Source organism: Heptranchias perlo, unplaced genomic scaffold (genome assembly GCF_035084215.1).
Source record: "Heptranchias perlo isolate sHepPer1 unplaced genomic scaffold, sHepPer1.hap1 HAP1_SCAFFOLD_56, whole genome shotgun sequence".
In the NCBI taxonomy this organism is placed as follows: domain Eukaryota; kingdom Metazoa; phylum Chordata; class Chondrichthyes; order Hexanchiformes; family Hexanchidae; genus Heptranchias; species Heptranchias perlo.
Window position 1 is genome coordinate 4,027,035 of NW_027139581.1, and position 19,175 is coordinate 4,046,209.

The 19,175-nt window shown below is 43.3% G+C and overlaps 3 non-coding genes across 3 annotated transcripts; 2 read left to right on the top strand and 1 right to left on the bottom strand.

The window, feature by feature from the left end:
- Positions 1-11,254: 11,254 nt before the first annotated feature.
- Positions 11,255-11,337, top strand: trnal-uaa (transfer RNA leucine (anticodon UAA)). Its single transcript has one exon. It is a non-coding gene; the product is annotated as a tRNA-Leu (tRNA).
- A 669-nt stretch (positions 11,338-12,006) lies between these two features.
- On the top strand, positions 12,007-12,088 carry trnas-aga (transfer RNA serine (anticodon AGA)). The gene has a single exon. It is a non-coding gene; the product is annotated as a tRNA-Ser (tRNA).
- Positions 12,089-15,817: 3,729 nt separating this feature from the next.
- On the bottom strand, positions 15,818-15,889 carry trnat-cgu (transfer RNA threonine (anticodon CGU)). The gene has a single exon. It is a non-coding gene; the product is annotated as a tRNA-Thr (tRNA).
- Positions 15,890-19,175: the final 3,286 nt, after the last annotated feature.

Below are 19,175 nucleotides of genomic sequence, written 5' to 3' on the forward strand. Positions count from 1 at the left end.
CCAGCTGACTCTTCCAATCCGATCCAAAGCCTCAAACTCACCGCCGCGACTCTCGACCTTTCCTTGTTTTGTGCCAGCCCCTGTCGGCGCTCTGAACCCAGAGAAACAAACCAGCTGCACCCCCCACCCTGTCCCCTCACCTTTCTGGCCTTCGCTCTCTTTCCCGTCAGTCTGGAGCCCAAATCCGGCTTTAACCCGTTGGATACCAGCTCGGTAAAACTCCGTCTCCCTTCCCCACCGGCACTGCGCTCTCACTCGGCCCTTCCAGTGGATCCAGTGCTCATTTATTCACTTTCTTTATCGCTCTCACAATTCATAATTGATAATTGAGTTTAAAAACATTTCTCTGCCTGAAAGCGCTGCCCAGGTCAATGAATCAGTTTGCACCGTTCGATGCAGCAACAAAGCTGGAAACTTAACCTCAGATCCTGTCAAATTGCTGCTTTGGCTCCAGGTCTGATCAGTAATTTCTCTGCTTCCTTTTCTCTCACTTACAGTAAACTTGTTGGCGATTGTGATCCTGTCCCGTGGAAATTGCGGGCTCTCCAAGTGTATCAGTCGCTACCTGCTGGGAATGGCAGCGGCCGATCTCCTGGTCGTTATCACTGATCTGATATTGACACGGGTTGGTGGAATTTATTTCCCAGATTCATTTTTGTTCATTACTCCCGTGTGTCGTCCCATTATGTTCTTGGGTTATGCAGCCACGGTGGTTTCTGTCTGGCTCACAGTCGCTTTCACCTTTGATCGATTTGTGGCCATTTGTTGTGAGAATCTTAAAACAAAATATTGCACCGAGAAAATGGCGGCTGCAGTTATAGGAACAGTGAGTGTGTTGGGCTGTTTAGAGAGTGTTCCCTGGTACTTTATATATCAACCTTACCTTATAATTGATAATGTTCCCCGGTATTGTGTCTTTAAACTGAACTTCCGCACTTCCCCAGTGTGGGCCGCATTTGAGTTATTTCACCTCATTTTAACCCCTTGTGTCCCGTTCTTTCTGATTTTGCTGCTCAATTTTGTGACGGTCAGGCGTATTTTAGCAGCCAGTCGAGTCCGCAGGGGACTCCGGGGCCGCAGCAATGGAGAGAATCACAAGGATTCAGAGATGGAGAACCGAAAGAAATCCATCATTTTACTCTTCAGTATATCGGGCAGTTTTATCCTATTATGGGTGACCCAGGTTGTAAATAACATTTATCGGCGAATGACAGACACTCGGTATTATAATTCCTACACTGACCCTCGTTATATCACAGAATCCACATCAGTAATGCTGCAGCTTCTCAGTTCCTGCACAAACACGTGTATTTATGTCCTGACCCAGGCTAAATTCAGAGAGGAGCTGAAGAACGCGGTGAAATACCCATTCAATCTAATTGTTAAATTAGTGAAATCATAGAAAGAGCTGAAAGGTTTCAAGCACTAGAATTTTTCTAGCCATTTCATACTCCACCCATTGCACTTCCCACTGGATGGAAAGTACATTTTATATCAGCTGAAATATTCTTAAATCTGATTCTAACATTACATTATATTGATAATCCGACCTATTGAGGCGTGATTCGCTCTGCAGACAACACGTGAATTGTTGTTCAAACAAGCGGCACGAAAGAGCTCAGCTGGACTTCAACTAAACGGCCGCCCTGCAAAATGGGCAAACTTGTCAATCAAATTAGTTGCTGTGGGCCTGATCAGAATGAGTGCACTCCACATAAATGGAGAGATAGGATGACAGAGAGAGATAGACAGACAGACAGACCAACAAACAGATAGATAGATAGTTAGATAGATAGATAGATAGATAGATAGATAGATAGATAGATAGATAGATAGATAGATAGATAGATAGATAGATAGATAGATAGATAAAGGCATGGAGAGGAAGAGACAGGGTTATACATAGAGATAACATTACATATAGAGGCAGATAGAAAGGGGAAATGAGAGACAGTTCGAGCCATAAACAGAGAGAAAAGCTGATAATTGAGAAAGAAATCGTGAAGAAAGTGAAAGAAAGGAAGACGTAGAGAAATAGAAAGTGAAAGTGACTGAAGGGCAGAAAGGGGCAGAGAGAAAAGGACAGTTAACAAGTTAAAGAAAGACGTAAAGAAACAGCTTAAGAGATTTCGATGGAGAAACAGCTGGAGACAATCAAAAAAATGAAATAACCAGAAAAGGGTGCAAGAGAGAGAGAAAGAATAAAGTGCAGAAACAGAGAGGGGGCAGGAAGATAAATAGAAAAGACAAGAGAGATGGAGAAACATGGAAGGAGAATATATAATGAGAAAGAAATACAGGGAGAAAAAGCACAGACAGGAAAGGAGCATGTATACATTAGAAAACAGAGACAGGGAATGAATAACACAGATTAAGAGAAAGAGAGGGAGTTTACTAGCGAGAGAAATTTGAGAGAAACTGGTCGACAAATGGAGAAAGAAACTCAGAAGTGCAGATGGAAAGTTAGACAGAAAGTGAGAGGCACACAAGGAAAATTACAAAGAGAGATTGAAACAAGGCGATAGAAACAAAAGAGGTGAAGCAATGAGAACTGGAGACACATAAAGATTCAGTGCAGGAGAGAGACAGACTGCAAAAGAGACAAAGTGAGACAACAAAAGAAAGAGGCGGATATTTGCTGGTCTACAAATGGACAATGTAATTCATTAAAGCGGAATTTGTGCAGTGCCCTTTATATTAACACATCTCAAAACACTTTACACAATGAATTACTTCTGAGCTGCAGAGACAGCTATGTAAACACACGTGTAAATGAATATAATTACTATGTATGTGTCTGAACAGAAGAAATGGGTGTGTTTATGTTGATTTGCAAATATCCAATTGTACTGTTATTTTTTCTTTATTTGTATAAAAGATAATGTTGGACTAATGTGCAAGAATTAATGATACATTTACGTAGTCTGCGTACAACGAAATTAAAATTGATTGTGAATTCATAAAAAAGAAAGAGGCGGAGAAAGTGAAGAGAGAAATGCAGAAAAGGAGAGACAGAACAGAGAGAGTGAAAGGCAGAGCGAAAGAGAGAAAGAGTTGAAAAGGGGGTGAGAAGGCAAAAAAGACAGAAATAGACAGAGAGAGTGGGGAGAGAACGAGCGAGAGGGACAGCGAGGCAAATGGAAAGAAGAGATAAAGATGAAAGACAAAAACATCGAGATACAAAGAGTGAAGTAAAGGGTGACAGAGAAAAAGTATAGAGATGGAACAGTGATACAGAGACAGAAATTAAAAGAGGGTGAAGTAACAAGACAGAAAAATGCCAGAAATGAGGCTGAGAAAGATAAATATATTCACAGAGAGACAGAACCAATGAAAGACACAGATACAAAAAAAACAGCAAGGTAGAGACAGGAATGTGATTAACACACAGAGAGCATGAAATAATCATAAAACAACTCATTGTAATCAGTTTGGAGTGGGTGAGTGCAGAAGCAGAACAGCAGCAGATGAAGCAGGCGAGCCAGTTAATGTCTGTTCTGGGGGAACAGATTTTGGGTTTAATTTTGACAGTTGTAAAGATGATGCCTGGAGGCTGCACAATAAAGTCACTCAGTCTTGTGTAACTGACCCTGCCCTTTATTTACAGCAGGAGTTTTACCAGCTGCTCTGTACAGTGTGTAACTTTCCCAGTGACCTGCTGTATTCTGTATTAAATCAGCTTGTACTCTTACCCCTTCTGTTGTGTTAGTAAACTGGACAGAGTCCCACATCACTGTGACAAAAAGCAAAATACTCCGAATCTGAAAGAACAAAGGTTATCGTTTCGGGCGTGGAGAATCTTGTTCACCAAAAATTGAAGACACAGACATAGTCATCCAAGCAGGAAAATAGGCGGGGATATCTCCAACTATCGATATGAAACAATCTCGATTTATGTATGCAAACAATGCAAAGCAATAGAAGAATCATGGGTAGAGGGGTGGATGAGATTATCTCAGTCAAATAACCCCACGCAGAAGAAGAAAGATAGAAAATCTCGCATGTCTAAAGCGCATTTCACAGTGTCAGGTTGTCCCAACACGTTTTATAATCAATGAAATACTTTTAGCTGTACTCACTGTTGTAATGCAGGCAGCCAATTTGAGCACAGCAAGCTCCCATAAACAGCAATGAAGAAAATGATTGGATAATCTGTTTTAGGTGTTGATTGAGTGATAAATGTTGGCCAGGACATCGGGGAGAACTCCACTGCTCTTCTTCGAATAGGACCACGGGATATTTTGCATCCACTTGAGGGGTCCTCAGTTTAATGTCTCATCCTAAAGACGGCATCTCCGACAGTGAAGAGCTCCCTCAATACAGCACTGAAGTGTCAGCCTAGATTTTCTGCACAAATCCCTGGAGTGTAAACTGTGCCCAGGCAAGGACCATGACTTGGTTAAATAAAGTTTACCAATCAATATATTAAAGTTAAGCCTCCAGCAATCAGACACCACTTTGTGTAACTTGGACTCCAGGTTCCAACAATTCTCTTAAAATGATTGCTGATTTTATTTTCATCCACCAATTGTACAGTGTCCATAAAAAGAAGGTGAACGGAATAAAATCAAAACAAAAAAAGACTCTTCATAATAACATGAATCAATGCCAATAGTGGTAATGTAGGGGCAGCATAAAACAGGAAATTAGAGATGCATGTAAAAAGAGTTCTACAGTAATCATGGGTGACTTTAATCTACATCTCGACTGGCCAAACCAAATTAGCAAAAATACAGTGGAGGTTGAATTCCTGGAGTGTGTACCAGATGCTTTTTTAGGCCATTACGTTGAGGAGCCAACTCGGGGACAGGCTATCCTAGATTGGGTATTGTGCAATAGAAGGGGTTAATTAATAATCTTATTGTGCGGGATCTAAACAAAGGAAACTACGAAGGTATGAGGAGTCAGTTGGCTATCATAGGTTGGGGAGCTTCATTAAAAGACATGACGGTTGATAGGCAATGGCTAACATTTCAGGAACGAATGCATGAATTGCAACAGTTGTACATTCCCTTCTGGAGCAAAAACACAAAAAGAAAAGCGGCCCAACCATGGCGAACAAAAGAAATTAAGGATAGTATGAGATCCAAAGAGGAGTCATATAAAGTTGCCAGAAAAAGTAGCAAGCCTGAGGATTGGAAAGAGTTTACAATTCAGCAAAAAAGCACCAAGAGATTGATTGATAAGGGATTAATAGAGTATGAGAGTAAACTTTAAGGAACATCAAAGCAGATTGTGAACGCTTCTACAAGTATGTAAAAAGGCAAAGATTAGTGGAGACAAAAGTTGGTCCCTTACATTCAGAAGAGGGAGAATTTATAATGGGCAACAAGGAAATGATAGAGCAATTAAACAAATACTTTGGTTCTGCCTTCACGGAGGAGAACACAAATAACTTCCCAGAATTGCTGGGGAACCAAGGGTCTGGTGAGAAGGAGGTATTAAAGGAAATTAGTATTCGTAAAAAAAAATAGTGTTAGAGAAATTAATGGGACTGAAAGCCGATAAATCCACAGGAACTGATAATCTGCATCCCACAGCACTAAAAGAGGTAGCCATGGAAATAGCGGATGCATTGATTGTCATCGTCCAATATTGTATAGATGATGGAACAGTTCCTACTGATTGGAGAGTGGCAAATGTAATCCCACTATTTGAAAAAGGAGGGAGAGTGAAGACAGGGAAGAACAGACCGGTGAGCCTAACATCAGTAGTGGGGAAAATACTGGAGTCCATTATAATGGCTGTGATAACAGGGCACTTCGAAAATATCAACGGGATTAGACAAAGTCAACATGAATTTATGAAAGGGAAATCGTGTTTGACAAACCAACTGGAGATTTTTGATGATGTAAATGTTAGAATAGATAAGGGAGAACCAGTGGATGTGGTACATTTGGATTTTCAGAAGGCCTTTGATAAAGTCCCACATGATAGGTTAGTGTGCAATAGTAAAGCACATTGGATTGGGGGTAATATGCTGGCAAGGAAACAGGAAGCGGAGAATAGGAATAAAAGAGTCTTTTTTGGGCTGCCAGGCGGTGACTAGTGTGGTACCACAGGGATCAGTGCTTGGGCCCCAGCTATTCACAATTTATATCAATGATTTGGATGAGTGAACCAAATGTAATATTTCCAAGTTTGCTGACGATACAAAACTCGGTGGGATGGTGAGTTGTGAGGATGATGCAAAGAGGCATCAAGGCGATTTAGACAAGTTGAGTGAGTGGGAAAACACATGGCAGGTGCAGTGTAATGTGGATAAATGTGAAGTTATCCACTACGGAAGGAAAAACAGAAAGGCAGAGTATTATTGAAATGTTGATAGATTGGGAAATGTTGATGTACGAAGGGACCTGGGTGTCCTTGTACACCAGTGACTGAAATCAAACATGCAGGTGCAGCAAGCAGTTAGGAAGGCAAATGATATGTTGGCCTTCATTGCAAGAGGATTTCAGTACAAGAGCAGGGATGTCTTACTGCAGTTATACAGGGCCTTGGTGAGACCACACCTGAAGTATTCAGTGCAGTTTTTGTCTCTTTAAGAAAGGATATCCTTGTCATAGAGGGAGTGCAGCGAAGGTTCACCAGACTGATTCCTGGGATGGCAGGAATGTCGTATGAGGAGTGATTGGATCGACTATGTCTGTTTTCACGTGAGTTTGAAGAATAAGAGGGGATCTCATTGAAATGTATAAAACTCTGACAGGACTAGACTGACTGGATGCAAGGACGATGTTTCTCCTGGATGGGGGGTCTGGAACGAGGGGTCACCGTCTTTGGATACGAGGGAGGACATTTAGGACTGAGATGAGGAGAAATTTTATCACTCAGAGGGTGTTGAACCTGTGGAATTCTCTACCACAGAAGGCTGTGGAGGCCAAGTCACTGAATATATTTAAGAAGGAGTTAGAAAGATTTCTAGACACAAAAGGCATCAAGGGGTGTGGGGAGAGAGCGGGAATATGGTACTGAGATAGAGGATCAGCCATGATCATATTGAGTGGTGGAGCAGTCTCGAAGGGCTGAATGGCCTACTCCTGCTCCTATTTTCCATGTTTTTTGTAAAAAGGAATAGATTAGCAAAAGAAAACGTTAGACTCTTAGAGGCTGAGACAGGAGAAATTATGAGGGGGAATCAGGAAATTGCAGATGCGTTAAACAAATATTGTTTCTTTGTCTTCACAGTCGAAGACACAAAAATCATACCAAAAATAATGGGGAACCAAGGGGTAAATGAGAGGGAGCAACTTTAAACAATTAATATCACTAGAGAAAAAGTACTGGATAAGTTAAAGGAGTAAAAGCCAATAAATCCCCTGGGCCTGATAGCCTACATCCAAGTGTTCTAAAAGAGGTGGCTGCAGAGATAGTGGATGCATTGGTTATGATCTTCCAAAATTCTCCAGATTCTGGAACGGTCCCAGTGGATTGGAAGATCGCAAATGTTATCCCGCTGTTCAAGAAGGGAGGGAGAGAGACAATAGGGAACTACAGGCCAGTTAACCTGACCTCTGCCGTTGGGAAAATGGTGGAATCCATTATTAAGGAAGTGGCAACAGGGCACTTAGAACATCACAATATAATTAGGCAGAGTCAACATGGTTTTATGAAAGGGAAGCCGTGTTTGCCAATTTATCAGAGTTTTTTGAGAATGCAACTAGCAGGATAGATAAAGGGGAACCAATGGATGTCGTATATTTGAATTTTCAAAAGGCATTCGATAAGGTGCCACATTGAAGGTTGTTACACAATGTAAGGATTCATGGCGACGGGGTAACATATTAGCCCGGATAGAGGATTGATTGAGGGACAGAAAATAGAGCAACGATAAACGGGTCATTTTCGGGTTGGCAGGCTGTAACTCGTGGGGTCCCGTATGGATCGGTGCTTGGGCCTCACCTATGTACAATCTATATTAATGACTTTGATAAAGGGACCGAGTATAATGTATCCATTTTGCTGATGATACAAAGCTAGGTGTGAAAGTAAGCTGTGAGGAGGATACAAAGAGTCTGCAAAGGGATATAGACAGGCTCAGTGAATGGGCAAGAAGGTGGCAGGTGGAGTATAATGTGGGGAAATGTGAGGTTATTCACTTAGGTAGGAAGAATAGAAAAACCGAGTATTTTTAAATGGTGAGAAACTTTTCAATGTTGGTGTTCAGGGAGAATGGGGTGTTCTCGTAAAAGAAACAGAAAAAATGAGTATGCAGGTGCAGCAAACAATTCTGAAGGAAAATCGGATGCTGGCGTTTATTGTAAGGGGCTTGGAGTATAAGAGTAAAGAAATCTTCCTACAATTGTACAAGGCATCGGTGAGACCTCACCTGGAGTACTGCATACAGTTTTGGTCTCCTTACCTAAGGAAGGAAAAACTTGCCTTCGAGGCGGTGCAATGAAGGTTCATTAGATTAATTCCTGGGATGAGAGGATTGTCCTATGAAGAGAGGTTGTGTAGAATGGGGATATCCTCTCTGGAATTTAGAAAAATGAGAGATGATTTCATTGAAACATATTTGATTCCGAGAGGGCTTGACAGGGTAAATGCTGAGAGGCTGTTTTCCCTGGCTGGGGAGTCTTGAACTAGGGGGCATATTATCCGGGTAAGCGGTCGGCCATTCAAGACTGAGATGAGGAGGAATTTCTTCACGCAGAGGGTTGAGAATCTTTGGAATTCTTCACCCCAGATGGCTGTGGATGCTGAGTCATTCAATGTATTGAAGACTGAGATCGATAATTTTTTGGACTCTCGGGGAATCAAGGGATATGGGAATCGGGAAGGAAAGTGGAGTTGAGGTCGAAGATCAGCCATGATCTGATTGAATGACGGAGCGGGCTCGAGGGGCCGTATGGCCGACTTCTGCTCCTATTTTACGTTCTTATGTTCTTATATTGCTCAATGCTATATTTTAAAAAATAAAAAGAAGGATTTGTTTCCCAAACAGCATTAAACGATGGGATTCTTGTCATTCTGCAGTGATTTGAAGCGACCATTCCATATCCAGACCCAGTGCTACCATGAGGCTATCAATGTCTGTTCATGGATTTCCAACTGTGCTTTTTATCAAATTCGAGTTGGAGAGAATGTTCATGTTTCGTTTTCAGCATTGAAGTCTATTTATTCTGAGAGAAGAATCCATGTGGGACACCGGGATTCAATTCCCCGACAGGGAGGTTACACTTTTGCTGTCTTTAATAGATTCACTTTCATTTCTCTTGTAATTTATCCGCAATATTGGATGCGGGAAATACACTGAAAGACAAACTCGGACCATCCCACTTCCCACAATTTAATTTCACTGATATTCCAGCGATTTTAAAAGCTGCTCCCTGCCTCACTCTTCACCTCGATATCAGAACCAACAGTTCATCTGTTTTTTTTTTGTGGTGTCGTTTGAGGAAAGATTATCGTCCAGGTTTCCAGCCATGCGCAAAGCAAAGTCCCACAAACCGCAATTACAAAGTAACAGGTACATAATACAGATGTAAAACGAGTGGAACTGAGCAGTATGAAAGTGTAACGGGATTAAATTAAAGAGCTACCGGGAGTGGGGTTCACCCGGGTGTAAACCAATTGGATCTTAAGTCCTTAACCACTCGGCCTGGTGCTTAATGACACTTTATTTAACTTTCCACGGGCCACTGGTGAAAGAAGACTGAGCGGCCACTTTTCCATCTCTTTGTTGGATCATGTCCAGAGTCAAATTATGTGAGGAACGCGGAAGAGAGTGAGGGAGAGAAAGAAAGAGACAGAAACCCATTCAGAAAAACGGAGAAAATGTGAGGCGCGCGCACACACATACACACGTACAAATACACACAGAGTGACTCAAACATCCAGAGAGAGACAGACTGTCGGTCAATTGGCACATTCTTTGTTCTATTTCTATCTTAGATTTCATGAAATCTTGCAGATCAGTTCCAATGAGCGTAAAACTCGAGGTGTTAAAAGCCGTGCATTTTTAATTCACTGAAGAATTAGTAATTCTACAAGAAGTTTGCTGCAATTCAAACGCAGATAATGGGATCCCCAGTCGTCAGGATCCGAATCTGCGTGGAGAATGGAGTTCTAGTCCATCGCCTTAACCACTCGGGAATACTCACCGCCATAAACACTTAGCGACTAGGATAGCAGCGTGGTTAAAACATTGGACTCAAAATATAACGGCTTTTTACCCGCGGGGGGTTCGAAACGCACTTCTGACAGCTGTTATTTCTCTTACATTTTGATACTGCTCATTGACACTCTTGTTCCATCTGCCTCATGGACCTGTTACTCTGTCATTGCTGTTTGTGGGACCTTGCTGATCGCAAATTTCCAAACCTGGACGATAATCATCACCACCAAAAAGCAGATAAACTGGTCATCCTTTTCATTGCTGTATGTGAGATCTTTCTGGTAAAACTCCTCTCCGCCCCTTCCGATGCCTTTCTCTCTCTGTCCCTCACCACGACACTAACGAGGAACTGGAAAAGGACGGAAAGTGAAGCTTTTGAAGGCAGCAAAAGTTCCACTTCCGCTTGGGGAATTGAACCGCGGGTGCCTGAGTGACAGGCGAGGATTCTCACCAGGAAAGTAACGAGGAGCTGGTGCAGTCTGGTGATGGAGACACACCACAGGTGGCGTGAGACACCCTTTAAATTTCAGTGAATCTATTTTAAACTTTTATTTGATGACAATTTGCGAAACTTCCTTCTTCAACTAACACCACCAAAACGGAGATTAACTGGCCATTAATTTCATTGTTGTATGTGGGATATTTCTGGAAAAGTTCCTCTGCGCCATTATTAGGGCCTCTCTTACTCTCCGTCTCTCTCTCTCTCTCTGTTTCGGGCTGCTGAATTCGCCCGGGTCTGCTCACAGCTCGATTCTGACATCGAGGTGAAGAGTGATGCAGAGAGCAGGTTCCAAAATCGCTGGAATATCAGTGAAATTAAATTGTGGAAAGTGGGATGGTCCGAGTTCGACATTCAGTGTATTTTCCACATGAAATAGTGAAGATTTTAAAGGCAACAACAATGGGACTTCGACATTGGCGAATTGAACCATAATCAACCGCTTGACAGATGGGGATACTAAACTCTACACGAACGAGGAACTAGCGTGAGCCACTGATGGATATTCCGCACAGATAGCGTTGGACACGCTTCAAGTTTCAGTGAATCGATTCGAACCATGTATTTAATGACAAAGAAAAGCGTAGAAGAAATGACAATCAAGCACATTACACATAGAACAAAATTGCAGAAAGACCAGGATGGCCGAGTGGTTAAGGCGTTGGACTTAAGATCCAATGGGTTTATACCCGCGTGGGTTCGACCCCCACTCCTGGTAGGTTTTATTTCCGTTACATTTCGATATTGCTCATTGACTCTCTTTTGCCATTTGCATCACAGAATCATAGAAAGGTCACACCACGGAAGGAGGCCTTTTGGCCCATCGTGTCCGTGCCGGCTCGATGCAAGACCAACCCAGCTCGGCCCACTCCCCAGCCCTATCCCCGGAGCACTGCATTTTTTTCCTTTCAAGGACTTATCCTGTTCCGTTTTGAAAGTCATGATTGAATCTGCCTCCATCAGCCACTCGGGATGCTGAATTAGCCCGGGTCTGTTCACAACGCGACTCTGCCTTTAATTTCTTGCTCATTATTGTGGTTCTGACATCGAGGTGACGCAGAGAGCAAGATATAAAATCGCTGAAATATCAGTTGAATTATATTGTGGAAAGTGGGATTGTCCGAGTTCGTTTATCAGTGTTTTTTCACACGTCCAATGTTGGAAATAAATTATATCTTTAAAGGTAGAAGAAGTTCATCGTCCAGGTGTACTTAAACCCAGGTCCACCGTGTAATCGCCAGGGATAGTCACCACCGTACTGACGAGGAACGAGCGTGAACATCCGACCCCCTGAGCGACGGCTGATACCTGGACCAGTTCTGCGGTTCTGTGTCGCAGAGTGCTGGATTATTGCTATTTTAAGGGAGCAGCGTTGTATTGGAGCCAAGTAGTCGTGGCCGAGTGGTTAAGGCGATGGACTAGAAATCCATTGGGGTCGCCCCGCGCAGGTTCGAATCCTGCCGACTACGGTCTAGATTTCACTTTTCAGACCTTTCACCACCGCGTTTCAACATTTTCGTGTGTGTGAAATGAAAATGCTCGAATCCAGCAGGACATTCGCGGACTCACAATACAATCTAAATTGTCAGCATAGTTTTATGAATGGGAAATCGTGCCTGACAATTTTATTAGAGTTCTTTGAGGAAGTAACGAGCAGGGTGGATAAAGGGGAACCAATGGATGCAGTATATTTGGATTTACAAAAGGCATTCGATGAGATGCCACATAAAAGTTGGTATCCCTGCTGCTTGTTATTCTCCACACTTGCACCCACCCGTGCCTTCTGCCGCTTCCTGCCACGCTGCAGCCACTGCTTCTGGCCTTTACCTCGCAGAGAATAACAGGCACAAGATAAGAGCTCATAGATTGAGGATTGGCTGACAGAAAACAAAGAGTTGGGATAAAAGGTTCATTTTCAAAATGGCAATCTGTCACTAGTGGGTGCCGCAGGGATCAGTGCTCGGGCCTCAACTATTTACAATATATATCAATGACTTGGATGAAGGATGTGGCCAAATTTGCTGATGATACGAAGATCGGTGGAAAAGCAAGTTGCGAGAGTGACACAAAGTGTCTGCAAAGGGATATTGACAGGTTAAGCGAGTGGGCAAAATTTGACAGATGGAATATAATGTGGGAAAATGTGAATTCATCCACTTTGGCAGGAAAAATAAAAAAGCAAAATATTATTTGAATGGAGAAATACTACAAAATGCTGCAGTACAGAGGGATCTGGGTGTCCTCGTACATGAAACACAAAAAGTCAACATACAGGTGCAGCAGGTAATCCAGAAGGCAAACTGAATATTGAACTATTGAGAGAAAGACAGAGAAACGGACACTCACACAGAAAAGCTTAGGAAAAGTGAGTCACACACACATTACACACAGAGGCATGGTCGTTCTTGGTGCCCGTCTGTTGCAGAGCGATGGATCGTGGCAATTTTAAGTTAGCAGCATTTCGCTAAACTCAAACAGTCGTGGCGGGGGTTGTTTCGGGCGATGGATAAACAATTTAATTGGGCTCTCCCCGGGCAGGTTCGAGCCTTGCCGACTATGGTTTAGAGCTTTATTTTCAGACCCTTCACGTCTGCCTTTCAACGTACACGTGTATATCTGTCTGTCAGTGGTGCACCTGTGTGTGTGAGAGTCTGCATGTGTATCAGTGTCTGCTGTGTCAGTGTGTGTGTATATTGTGTCTGTGCGTGTGTATCTCACTTCTTCAACGCTTTTCAGAGTGTCTCTCTGTCACTCTTTCCCCCGCTCCTCACATCATTTCATTCTGGACTTTGACTAACAAAGAGATGGAATGTGTGAAAGACATGCCTTCTTTAAACAGTTTGTGTGCGGGTTGCCGAGAGTGCTGCCCACTGAGCGACGGCTGATAACGCATCCAACGTTGCAGATAAATTAAAGTGAAGCTTTTAAAAGCAGCAGAAGTTGATTTTTTCTATCGGGTCATTGAGTCCCGGCCTCGAGTGTGATATGTGGGGAAACTCACCACTGTACTAACGAGGAGCTGAAGTGCGCTGCTCCAGGACACTCACCACAGATGGCGTTACACACAATTCAAGTTTCACTTAATCTATTTTAACCATTTATTTGCTAACAATTTGCTTGACTTTCCACGGGCAACTGTTGAAAGAAGACTTACTTTTCACATTTCCATCTCTTTGTTCCTCAAGGTCCAGAATGAAGTGATGTGGGGAGCGGGAGAGAGTGAGAGAGAGAGAGAAAGGCAGAGAAACGGAAACCCACTCAGAAAAGCTTTGAAAAAGTGAGACACAAAAATACAGGTACATTACCCACACAGGCATCCTGATTCTTAATGCTCGTCTGTTAGAGAGCGATGGATCTTTGTAATTTAACTGTGAGCAGCGTTTGGAGCAAGTCAAGTCGTTGACTGGAAATCAATTGGGGTTTCCCCACGCAGCTTCGAATCCTGCCGACTGCAGCTCAGAGCTTTCTTTTCGAAACTTTCATCTCTGCGTTTCAACCTACACGAGTCTGTGTGTGTGTGTGTGTGTGTGTGTGTGTCTGCTTTTGTGTGTTATGTGTGTGTCTCACTTTCACAACGCTTTTCAGAGTGTCTCTCTGTCTTTCTTTCTCTCTGTCTCTCTTTCCCCCGCTCCCCACATTATTTCATCCTCACTGACAAAGAGATGGAAATGTGAAAGACAAGTCTTCTTTCAGCAGATTGTGTGCTGGCTGCCGAGAGTGCTGCCCACTGAGCGACTGCTGACACCTCGAGCAGTTCTGCGGTTTGAAGCCCACTCCTTGTAGCTTTTTAATTTACACTTTCATACTGTTCAGTGACACTCTTTTTACACCTGCATTATGTACCTGGTATTTTGTCATTGCTATTAATGTGACCTTGCTAACACCAACAAAAAGCAGGTTAACTGCCCATCCATTTCATTGTTGTATGTGGGATCTTTCTGGTAAACCCCCACTTGGAGATAAATTGCAAGAGAAATGAAAGTGAAGCTTTTAAAGGCAATAAAACTGTAACCTCCCGGTCGGGAAATTGAACCCTGGTTTCCACGGGCCACTGTTGAAAGAAGACTGACCTTTCACATTTCCATCTCGATGTTAGTCAAAGTCCAGAATAAAGTAATGTGGGGAGAGCGGGAGAGAGTGACAGAGAGAGAACGACAGAGAAACAGAGATTCACTCAGAAATCTTAGAACAAGTGAGACACACACACACACACTTAGGCACATTATACACAGAGGCAAAATCGTTAAACCTCTCTCGCCCCCTCCCTCTATGTTTCAATGTGTGTCTCAGGATCAGTCTATGTCTCTCTCTCTCTCTCTCTCTCTTTCTGATTCTCTCTTTCTCTCTCTCTCTCTCTCACAGTCTCTGTTTCTCTATATCTCCCTCTCGCTCTCTCTCTCTGTCAGTTTGTCTCTCCCCTCCCTCTCTCTACTACCCGCATATCTGAGAATCACAGGGTCAAAGGAGGAAACAGATCGGAACACATTTGGGCTCTGCAACAGACGGGCCCCAAGAATTCAGTCCCCAAACAGTCTCCGCTCAATAATATTCTGAAAGTGACAATCACCTGTTTCATTCTTTTTCTGTTCTATTTCTCTCTGTCGTTTTTGAAGAAGAAGCGAGGCAAAGAAGTAAAATTTGTAGTTGGCCTCTTAAAAATGCTTCCTCCCCGTCGGGGAATTGAATCCCTGGCTGAGGGGGGATATCTCACCACGATGGAGAATATCCAATTGGAACTGGTTTTTCTGAAGCCTTTTAATCGCCCCACGTCCCCGTGTCTCCCCATCTCAGGGAGGAGGTCAAACTCGCCGGAAAAACTTTGACCATTTAACGATTCTAGCGGAGCCGTTTTCCTGGGAGTCGGTTTTGAAACAGGACACAGGCTCAATGTGTTCCAATCTGTTTCCTTCTTTGACCCTGCGATTCTCAAATCTGCGGGTATTGGACAGATGGAGGGAGAGAGACTGACACAGACTCAGACAGACCGAGAGAGTCTCTTCCTGTCCCAGTGTCTCTCTCTCTTTCTGAGTGTCTCTCTTTATCACTCTTTTCCTCGCACCCCACATCACTTTATTCTGAATCTTAATTAACAGAGAGATGGAAATTTGAAAGGTGAATCTTCTTTCAACAGTGGCCCGTGGAAAGTTAAACAAACTGTCATCAAATAGGTCATTTCATTAAAAATTGAAACGCGAAGCAGGTACGGACGGGGATCGAACCCGCGCTCTTCGGTTTACGAGACCGACGCCTTTCCACTTGGCCACCGCACCTCATGATTAAAAAGCGGATGATAATGTTCTTCAGCGGGTGAAGTCAGATCAACAGGTTTTTGCAACTGATTGCGACAATCGACTGATTGAGGACCAATGGATTTCTGCTATTCCGCCTTAACTCATAATTTCATGACAGTTCATTTAACGGGCTATTGTGGAAAGAGTCACAGAGAGAGATAGAAAGAGACAGAGAGAGAGAGATAGACACGGGGAGAAAGAGACAGGGAGAGAGACCTTAATAAACAGTTTTCAAATCGTTGGAATATCAGTGAAATTAAATTTTGGAAACTGGGATGGTCCGAGTTAGTCTTTCAATCTATTTTCCACATCAAATATTGGAAATAAATTTCTTTCTGTCTCTCTCTCTCTCTGTTTCGAGCGGCTGAATTAGCCCGGGTCTTCAAACAGCTCGATTCTGCGTATTCATAACTTGCACATTATTAGTGTTCTGAAATCGAGGTGAAGAGTGAGTCAGAGAGCAGGTTTTAAAATCGCTGGAATGTCAGTGAAATTAAATTGTGGAAAGTCGGATGGTCCGAGTTCGACGTTCAGTGTATTTTCTACATCAAATATTGGAGATCAATTGCAAGTGAAAGTTTTTCGGACGGAGGGAGGTGTACAGTGGTGTTCCCTCGGGTTCGGTATTGGGACCATTGCTTTTTTGACATATATTAATAACTTGGACTTGGGTGTACAGGGCAAAATGTTAAAAATTGCAGATGACACAAAACTTGGAAGTGCAGTGAACAGTGAGGAGGACAGTGATAGACTGCAACAAATATATATTCCTTAAGGCACAAAAACCCAACAGGAAAAGTGATCCAACCGTGGCTAACAAGATAAATTAAAGATAGTATAAAATCAAAGGAAGAGGCAAATAAAGTTGCCAGAAAAAGCAGTAAGCCTGAGGATTGGGAGCATTTTAGAATTCAACAAAGGAGGATCAAGAAATTGATAAAGAGGGAAAATAGAAAATGAGAGTCAACTAGCAAGAAACAGAACGGACTCTAAAAGCTTCTGTTGGAATGGAAAAAGCTAAAGACGAGCGGTCGTGCTGGAAGGACCAGGATGACCGAGTGGTTCAGGCTTTGGATTTAAGATCCAGTGGATTTATCCCCGCGTGTTTCCGAACCCCACTCCTCGCAGCTGTTACTTCGGTTACATTTTGATCCTGCTCATTGTCACTCGTCTTCCATTGGCATCACAGAAAAGTTACCGCACGGAAGGATCGTTACAATTTTAAGTGAGCAGCATTTAACTGAAATCCAGTAGTCGCAGACAAGTGGTTGAGGCGATCGACTGGAAATCCATTGGGGTCTCCCCGCGCAGGTTTGAAGCCTGCTGACTCCGGTTCAGAGCTTTCTTTCTCAAAGCTTCCATCGAGTGTTTCAACCAACACATGTGTGGATCTGTCTGTGTGCGTGTGTCACTTCTTCAACGCTTTTCAAATTGCCTCTCTGTTCCTCTTTCTCCACTCCCGACATCATTTCATTCTGGACCTTGACTGACGAAGATATGAAAGAAATGACACTCAGGCACATTACATACAAATTCAAAACGCGGGATGGCCGAGTGGTTATGAATTTAGATATAAAATCCAATGAGTTTATACCAGCGTGGGCTCGACCCCCACTCCAGGTACTTGTCATTTCGGTCGTATTTTGACTCATTTTCACTCTTCTCCCATTTTCATCAGACCGTCAGAGAAAGGTGACAGCACGAAATGAGGCCATTCGGCCCATCGAGTCTGTGCCTCGTCTGTGCAAGTTCATTCCAGCTCGTCCCTTTCCTTGTAGCCCTGCATTTTTTTCCTTTCAAGTAATTATCCAGTTCCCTTTTGAAACCATGATTGAATCTGCCTCCACCACCCCCTCAGTCAGTGCATTCCAGATCACAACCACTCGCTGTGTAAAAAAGTTTTTCCTCACGTCACCTTTGGTTCTTATGCCAATCACCTTAAAGCTACGTCCTCTAGCTCTTGACCCTTCCACTAAAATGGGAACAGTTTCTCTCTATCTACTCTGTCTGGACCCTTCATGATTTTGAACACCTCTATCAAATCTCCTCGCAACCACCTCTGTTCCAAGAACCACAAAGCCTGCTTATCCAGTCTATCCACGTAACTAAAGTCCCTCATCATTGGAATCGTTCCAGTAAATCTCTTCTGCGCCCTCTCTAAGGCATTCACATCTTTCCTAAAGTGCGGTGCCCAGAACTGGACAAAATATTCCAGTTGTGGTCAAACCAGTGTTTTATAAAGGTTCATCATGACTTCCATACTTTCGTACTTGTGCCTCTTTTTATAAACCCGAGTATCCCTTTGCTTTTTTAAACGGTTTCTCAACATACCCTGCCACCTTTAACGATTTGTGCACATAAACCCCCAGATCTCTCTGTTCCTGTATCCCTTTTAGCGTTGTGCCCTCCAGTTTACATTGCGTCTTCTCATTCTACCAACCAAAATGTATCAATTCGTATTTTTCTGCTTTAAATTTCATCTGCCACGTGTCCGCCCATTCCACCAGACTGTCTGTTTCCTCTTGACGTCTATCACTGTCCTCCTCACTATTTACGACCCTTCCAAGTTTTGTGTCATCTGCAAATTTTGGAATTGTGCCCTGTCCACCCGAGTCCAAGTCATTAATAAATATCAAGAAAAGCAGTGGTCCCAGCACTGACCCTGGGGAACATCACTGTACACCTTCCTCCAGCCCGAAAAACAACCGTTTACCACTTCTCTCTGTTTCTGTTCCCCAGTCAATTCTGTATCCATGTTGCTACTGCCCCCTTTATTCCATGGGCCGCAGTCTTGATGATAAGCCTACCGTGCGGCACTTTATCAAACGCCTTTTGAAAGTCCAGATACACCACATCAACCACATTGTTATCGGAAGAGATATCTGTGTGGAGACTTCGTTTCAGGAAGGAGGCAATCGGCCGCCTCTGTGAGATGTTACAAGAGGACCTTCAGCTACCTTCTACTTCCTGCAGGGCCTCGTCAGTTGCATGTGGGTCATTTCAGTCAGGCCCTGGTGACATGTGCAACATCACCCAGAGCGCGGCGAGAGTCTGTATTCATCAGGTCACAGATACACCATCACCCAGAGACCTGTGAGAGTGAATTCATGAGGTCAGGGGCGCGATATTCCGCAGGATTTCCCAGTTCATCAACCTTGACATGTCCCCACCGCGGCAAACGGAGAGGTCTCCCTTGTTCCACAGGATCGCTGGATTCCCCTCGGGGTCACTGGATTCCCCAAAGGGAGAGGTCTACCGTGTTCCA